Source organism: Lactuca serriola, chromosome 8 (genome assembly GCF_051521515.1).
Source record: "Lactuca serriola cultivar US96UC23 chromosome 8, Lser_US96UC23_V15, whole genome shotgun sequence".
Lineage (NCBI taxonomy): Eukaryota > Viridiplantae > Streptophyta > Magnoliopsida > Asterales > Asteraceae > Lactuca > Lactuca serriola.
Window position 1 is genome coordinate 132,772,275 of NC_136415.1, and position 8,909 is coordinate 132,781,183.

Genomic DNA, 8,909 nt, shown 5'->3' on the forward strand with positions numbered 1-8,909 from the left:
AGATCCCTAATTCCTCCTGACTTAGGTACCCAAATACGATCTTGGAATACTTTCAGCCCATGACCGTTAGTACCAAACACCAACGTTTTACCCAAACGTTCCTCCTTTCGGTCATTTTTCTCAGAAGCTTCCTCTTGAGCTTTCTTTATACTTTCCACAATGGTCGAGACAACTTCAATTCTCAACGCTCTTGGCCTCTTCCTTTCAAGATTGACCTTCCGACTGAGAGCATCAGCAACAACATTAGCTTTACCGGGGTGGTAAAGTATCTCGCAGTCGTAGTCTTTAAGTAATTCTAGCCAGCGTCGTTGCCTCATATTCAATTCTTTCTGATTAAAGAGGTATTGGAGGCTCTTATGATCAGTGAAAAGTTTGCACTTCGTGCCATAGAGGTAATGCCTCCATATTTTTAGAGCGAAAACTACCGCTGCCAACTCCAAATCATGAGTTGGGTAATTCTTTTCATGCTCTTTCAGCTGTCGAGACGCATATGCTATCACCTTTTCTCTTTGGGTCAAAACACAACCCAATCCAACACCAGACGCATCGCTATAAACAGCGAAGTCTTCAACTCCATCGGGTAGAGAAAGTATCGGTGCCTCGCATAGCTTCTTCTTTAACTTCTCGAATGCTTCTTTATGCTTCTCACTCCAAGCATAAGTAGCTCCTTTGTGGGTCAAAGCTGTCAATGGAGTAGCAATCGAAGAAAAGCCTTGGATAAACCTGCGGTAATATCCGGCTAATCCCAAAAAGCTTCGAATCTCCGTGGGACTTTTCGGTTGTTCCCACTTCGTCACAGCTTCGATCTTCGCTGGATCAACCATTATCCCTTCTTGGTTGACCACGTGACCCAAGAATTGGACTTCACGAATCCAAAAATCACATTTGGAGAACTTCGCATAAAGCTTCTCCTTCTTCAAAACTTCTAACACTTCTCGCAAGTGTCTGCCATGCTCCTCCTGGCTTTTCGAGTAAATCAGAATGTCGTCTATGAACACTATCACAGATTTATCAAGGAACGGATTACAAACCCTATTCATCAAATCCATGAACGCTGCTGGAGCATTGGTTAGTCCAAACGACATAACCAAGAACTCGTAGTGTCCATATCTAGTTCTGAATGCAGTCTTCTCGATATCTTGCTCTCTTACCTTCAGCTGATGATATCTTGACCTAAGATCGATCTTCGAGAAATAGCTCGAACCTTGCAATTGATCAAACATGTCATCAATCCTCGGCAACGGATATCTATTCTTTATTGTTGCCTTGTTCAGCTCTCTGTAATCGATGCACATTCTCATACTTCCATCTTTCTTCTTCACAAATAACACCGGAGCTCCCCAGGGCGATGAACTAGGTCTAATGAAACCTTTGTCCAATAACTCCTGAAGTTGCATCATCAGCTCCTTCATCTCCGTCGGTGCTAATCGATAAGGTGCTTTTGCTATTGGTGTGGTTCCTGGTAACAAGTCTATTCTGAACTCCACTTGTCTATCAGGTGGTAATCCAGGAAGATCCTCGGGAAATACTTCCGGATAATCACACACCACTGGAATACTCTGCATCACCTTCTTTTCTTTCTTAGCATCAATCACGAATGCTAAATATGATGTATATCCCTTGGTCAAACACTTTTTGGCTTTCATTAGAGAAATGATTCCAGAATTCACTCGGCGTTTGTCCCCATACACCATAAACGAATCTTTTCCAGGCGGGTTTACTTTAACTATCTTCTTCTTGCACAAAATTTCGGCATCATTGGCGCTAAGCCAATCCATTCCCAACACGATGTCGAAACCATTAAGATCGATGGGCAATAATTCCTCGTGAAACTTATTCCCATTCAGATCAATTAAGATGTCTTTCATACAATGGCTAACAGGTACAAACTTGCCACTAGCTACTTCGACTAATAAAGCATTATCTAGTCTATCAATAGGCAAGGCTAGCTTTCTACCAAACTCATGCGAAATAAAGGAGTAGTTGGCTCCAGAATCAAACAAAATTGGAGCAGGTAAATCATTTACGAGAAAGGTACCTGAAGCGACATCAGCTTCATCTTTAGCAGCCTCAAGCGTCATCTGGAAGGCTCTTGCCTTCGGCTTTGGTGGAATGTTGGGCCTAGCTGCCTCCTTCTTTTTTGGACAGTCTTTCAAAATATGCCCCTCTTCATTACACCCAAAACACATCCTTTTGTTGTTCGGACATTCATTGGCAAAATGTCCGACCTTTCCACACTTGTAGCAGGTTACATCCTCGCTACATTTCCCAAAGTGCTTTTTCTTACACTTATCACACCACTTTGCTTCGCCTCCTTTTCCTCCAAACTTTTTCGAATCAGATTTCGAAAATTTTCCTTTCTTACCGGAACCAGATGTTCCCTCAAACTTCCTTTTCTCACCAACCTCAACGTTGACGGTGGTTCTCCCCTTGATCATGTTCTCCACAGACTTGGCAGCCCAGATAGCTGCCTCTAGAGTAAGTGTCTGACGTACTGGCACCTCGTACTCCCATGGAAGTCCCTTCGCATACCGATCCACCTTTGTCAGCTCGTCTGGAACGATACGCAAGGCAAACTCCATCTTATCGGTGAAGTTATTGGTGTACTCATCAATTGACATGCTACCTTTCGTCAATGTCAGGAACTTGTTCTCCAACTCCAACAAATTTTGAGCCGAGCAGAACTTGCGCTTGAACTGCACCAAGAATTCTGCCCATGTCAATTGCAGTGGCTCATTAGGGCTTAAGGTCTTCCCTAGAGTGTTCCACCAACGAACGGCTCCACCTCGGAATTGACGCACGGCATAGATAGTTTGCAACTTACCTCTGCAGCCACACGTCATGAAGGCTAGCTCCATTTCGGAGATCCAATCCATAACCCCAATCGGATCCTCCTTTCCATTGAAGGTCGATGGTTTGCAAGTTAGAAAGTCCTTGTACTTGCATCCCATTCCATCATTCCTCCCATCGTGGTTATCTTGCCTAACTATCGGTGGGTTGGCTTGACCAATAGACCCACTGAAGTTTCCCCCTTCCGAGTGCCCTTCATTCAGTTCAGGCTCTTCCACACGAATCGACAGTTCTTCACGATTTTGTTGAAGAAACCGTCTAGTTTCATCCATCTGACGATCCAACATCGTCTGAATCATCAATTGCACACCAGCCATGGTTATTGGCTCAGGTGCTGCTGCTACGACAGGTATTGGCTCAATCACTGGTGGTTGATTCCTGTTTTCGTCAGCATTTCCAACTCCACTTCTTGTTCTCACCATTTTGATCTACACACCGAATAAGGTGAAATTAGATCCTCAATCATGATAGATATTCAAATCATTCTTATCACTCTGAAACGTTTACATGCTAGTTCTAATATCGTATACGTACGCTTAGAATCCTACACACATAAGGTTTCTAGATCCGGTCGGCAACAAACCATAGATCCGAACAAATAATATCATATATATGGCAACATATAACATTTAGCACATAAAAGCATTTTAGGCAACTTTCCTAAAATAAACTAGTGCTCGTGTCTAAATCACAACAGACACACATCTCAATACTTCACTTAGCATTCTAAGTTTAAGTCTAGAAATCCTACAAATTCCTAGTTCGCTTAAACTAATGCTCTGATACCAACTGTGACATCCCCAAAATCTCGGCCAGAAAAGACCGATTTTCATTTATGCTTTTAAATATTTTCAGAGTAAATTCTTTTGATTTGAAAGAGTTGCGGAATTTGTTCCCAAAAACAAAACATGATAAAACAATGTTTACCGAAGCATTTCATAAAAGAAATGTATTTTCATTATAATCAAAACTCGGGGTGTCATGTTCTGATACAGACCAATAAGCATAAACGAATACATTACAAGTCATATAACAAATATAAACATATGCAGACTTGTAATCAAAACAACTTGATGGTTCATCCATCTCATGCCCTTCCGACACTTCCTGTAATACAATTTAAAACTGAGTGGGTCAGGCTTGGGAGCCTGGTGAGCATATAGGGTTTTCAACCCACAATAAATATCATATTTAATTTTCACCAACCAACAATAACCCAATTACCCATTCCCGTTATTCTCACTTTAATGTCCCTAAAACAACTAACATAAGGGACCTAGTCTAAGAATATTTCATCGGGGCGACAACACATGCTTCGGGGGTACCTCAGCAATATAAGTCAAATAAGGCAACCATGAGGGGGATGGAGTACAGCGAATGAACACCCAAGTTCATTAACACCTACAGGTGGCGAACCTGCTAATGTTTCCACAAGACTGTCTAGAATAGCCAGTGGTCGTCATCTAAACTCCGCTAGATGACTCAATCAAACAACAACGAGGCCTCTCATCTGTTTATTACACACCAACTGTCTACCCATGTTCTACCCAACATATTAGTAGATAAAAATATACATTTGTATACACAGTTTAAAGAAAACCTGTATAGCATGCTTTAATCAACACATATATCACCAAACAGATGAGGCACACATACACATAACACATATTTCATAAAGAAATAAGCAGATCTGTAAGATAGAAGAGAGTGAATACACATTCACACATAACACAACCAAATATATACACATAGCACGTATTTTTATATAAAATACTTCGTATTATTGTATTAGGAAGAAAATAACTACACACTCACACTTATAAACAACAATATAATTAATACACTCGAACCAAACTCGTATTATTATTGTGTTTAAGAAAGTTAGTATACACTCACTTGATCAGAAGATGATCGGACAACACTACGGCTTATAGAAGTAGTAATCCACAGCAGATCTGGAAGATCTTCACAAAAATCGAACTTCTCGCGGGCAGAGCTTCGACTCGGGAACCGCACTTCTCGGGATCTTCGGGGTCTCGGGACTTGCCTCGGGGCTAGAGTATGATACCGGGGCTTCGGGGTATCTTCGGCACGAAAAACGATGCAAAAGGCTAGAGAGAAGAGAAGAAATGAACAAGAAATATGGCTGTCTTCGGATCCCTTATATAGAGGCTGGAGCCTCGGAGTACGCGGGGCGTACTGCAGTACGCAGCGCGTACTGCGTCCGAAATCGTCATTGCATGCGTCATCCGAAGTGTCGACACTATCGGAGTACGCGATAGCGTACTCACGTACGCGGGGCGTACTCCGGATCACACCGGTGACTCGGCTTCGGATAAGGCTTCCGATTTTGAATTAAATTTAAATACAAAATGATTAATAAACTTCGGAAATTCATAACTTCTTCATACGAACTCCGTTTTCGACGTTCTTTATATCCACGGAAAGGTGAGACCACACTCTACGACTTTCGTTTAGACTCCGTCGGCTAATTTTGACTTTATTTTTATTAATTATTTTTAATAGGCCGCGACAAAAACTTTCGTTATAAATTCATAACTTCTTCGTTTGACGTCCGTTCTCGCCTAACTTTTTATCGTTTCGATACCAACAATGAGATCTTCGATTCTCATTTAGATTGCTTCGGCTAAAAACCGCTCGATCTCAAATCGAGTATTTCAGGCTGTATACCGCTAAGCCGGAACTTCGATAAATCATAACTTCCTCATACGAAGTCAGATTTGGGCGTTCTATATATATATTCGGAAACCTCGTTTCAACTACTACAACATTAATCAAAGATATTGAGTTTATTTTACACTTAAATTTTGACGCTTATTTTTATTCTTAATTAGTCAAACCACATAATTAAGCAATTAAGCACAAAACACATAATACTCAAATAATACAATCTTATTATTTCAAAACGGGTTACAAAGGTTAACCTAGACTATTACATTGCTAAAAATGGCAAGCCTGGAAACACAGGCGTTACACATTAGGATTATCCCTTAAAACCCTAGCTACCTCAACTATAAAATGAGCCTTATAGCTCCTAAATTCGGCCACCCCTTCTTGAAGAAACCCTAGGACGAAATTACATACTCCTCTCTCTCTCTCTCTCTCCCCTCTCTCTCTATAGTTTCCTTCTTGCTAGCTCTTAAGTGTGATTCCATTAGAGACATTACAATTGTGGTGCTAGGCTTCCAAGAAGATCAAGATCAAAAGGATTATCAATTGTTTACTTTAACAATTGAAAGGTATGTGATTCTAAACCCCAATTAGCTATTTTCGAAATATAACCTCTTCCCTTATGGTTTTTGTTTTGTAATTCAAAGTTATATGCTCTATAGTTAAAACATAGATCCAAAGTATGTTACATGTGAACTTAGGAATTGTTTTTCTAGTTTATTTGTTTTACTTGAAACCCATCAATGGTATTAGAGCCATTGGTTTTGTTTTAAATTGAATTGCTATAATAGTTGAATTGCAAATTAGGGTTTAAAACTATTAAAACCTAAAGCCAAAGTTTTCGTCTTTAGGGTTTTGGTTTCAGGGGTTTTCGAAAAACCATAGCCTCCATAAACCCTAATCGAAATTAGGGTTGGGGTTTTGAAAAGCCCTAGCCTCCCTCCCCGGAATTCGAAATTACCTTAGGGTTTTAGGGTTCCTTGTTTGAATAATTGTTACTTAATTGTATTAATTGGATAATTTTCGAAATCTAAAGGGTTAAGGATTAGGATTAAATTATTTGTTTAATTTAATTAGATAATCCTCACAAGATTTAATAAATTAATTAAAAGTTAATTAATAGATAATTATTAAATCTAATTTTTGGTTTATTTTAAATTTGAAATTAATAGTTTAATTTTCAAAAATTTATATAAACCTGATATGTGTATTTTTATATATGTTTTTATACATTATATCTTAATATTTTAGCCTTTATTATTCTCTTTTAGAACTAAAAAGTACTTACAATGCTTTGAATTATGATTTGCAGCTATTAGTTGTTAATAGAGCACAAAATAAAAGACTGGAGCGGAATTAGGACTTCGAAGCTAAAAGAAAGAAAAAAAATGTTGGAGGAGCCGATTACGCCCAACGTAATTGACTAGAACGCTTAGCGTAATGGCAAAACAAGGGTTACGCCCAGCGTAACTGCTGCATCCGGATAACCTCTTCGCGATAAGTTTCTAAGTACGCCCAGCGTAATCCGACTTACGCCCAACGTACGTAAGTCGGTTCCAAGGGCTATAAAAAGCGATTATCAGCTAACCAGAGGGGGGGGGGGGATTCGACTTCTAACCTAATTTAGTCGATAATTAACTTCTGTTAAGCCGTTTTGAGGGTCTAGAAGGCAGCCGGAAGACCGTTAAGCTAACAGGAGCGAAGATCGGAAGGATTGGAGAGCAGATACATGTCGGTTATCATATGGGTTGTTAACGTGACCATGTTTAGCATTCCATTGTGATACTATTATGTGTTTAGTTTCTGATTTAGGTGTAAAAACCTTTTACTTTGCGTTTATGATTGAATGAAACCTTGATTATTGGACTAATTGCTATATTGAATTGTTTGTTTATGTTTAATTTATCTTGCCAAACTTGTTAAAAGATCCTTATGTGTTAATGATAATAATTTGCTGTTAATTGTCATGTAAATTAAGTTGTATGAACATCTGCTTGATTACTTGTGTCTTATGACTTTGATGACCATCAAGATTATAAGTCTAGAAATAGCGAATGCGAAACTAGGATTAACTTGGGAATAAATAAGTTAACGTGTGAGCCTTGTTTGATAACCATCAATAAGAGGTTAATTGAACGACCAATTTGATTAACTATTATTACAAGTCTTGCTTGATACGAACTGAACACTAGGAAACATGTTAGTTTAATCAACCGATCACTGTTTGAATTGACTTGTTTGCTAAATGATTAGTTATAGTGAGCGCGAATCTAATCATTTTAGGAATCGGTGAACATGAATAAATGAATTTGTGTATGCAATTGTCTATGTTTTTAAGGTGTAATTCATCTAAACCAAAGTACCTGAAGAGATTTGTTTTCCTGTTAGTTTATCGAGAGTTGTTAATTAATTGTTCGTTTGAGATTCAATAACCATTTCTTTATTCCTTTCGTGTGTCCTGTAACCTATAATCAAATATTTTAAATTAATTCACCACCGTTCCCTGTGATCGACACCCGACTTACCTAAGCTATACTATAATCTAACTAGGTACACTGCCTATAAGTGCATAGTTAGTCTAAGTTTGTTAGGTTATAAATATTAAAATTAGTGGGGTACTTTCGTGCACATCAAGTTTTTGGCGCCGTTGCCGGGGAACGGCTTGTAATTAATTTAGTTTATTTGATTATTCGTTATTTGTTTTTAGTTTAGTTAGTTTTTATTTTTTTAGGTTTATTTTCGATGATATCATTTCACTTGTCGGGAAGGTTCTTGTTGTTATTTGCAGGAATTTGGGATCATACACATTGCTTGACTTTACCTTTTGCATGGGTTTCGAGAATGCAAGCGATTAGGGAATTCTTGATCTGCTTAGCCTACTACTTTATTTATTTGTCCAACTCAATCCATGGGGCGTAGTATAGCAAGGCGTATTGTGGTGGTTAAGTAGAAGACCGAGCTCTTGCTGTTCTTGACTAGTTAGGTCACTTCTTGTTCTACTTCTAGTTAAAGATGCGAAGAAAACAAAGGAAATATTCTAACGGGTCCCGAAAGTGGTTGTTTTCACAAACCAATTCTTGCGTGCAAGGGTTTTAATCAGCCATTGTTGTTTGATCTCGACAAAAAACAAGTGATCATGATTTCTCATTTTTTTTTAAATATGTCACTCGTTGGAAAGTCATGGCTATTGTTGAAGCAATTTAAAAAAAAAATTATAGAAGTTCCCAAATTTATTAAATGGAAAAAGGAATTTCAAATAAGGAAAAGGAAAATACTCCAGCTAAATTACGCCCAACGTAATTGAATTACGCCGAGCGTACTCCACTTTGATCGCGGATGACTCTTTCTCGGCATTGGATGTACGCCCC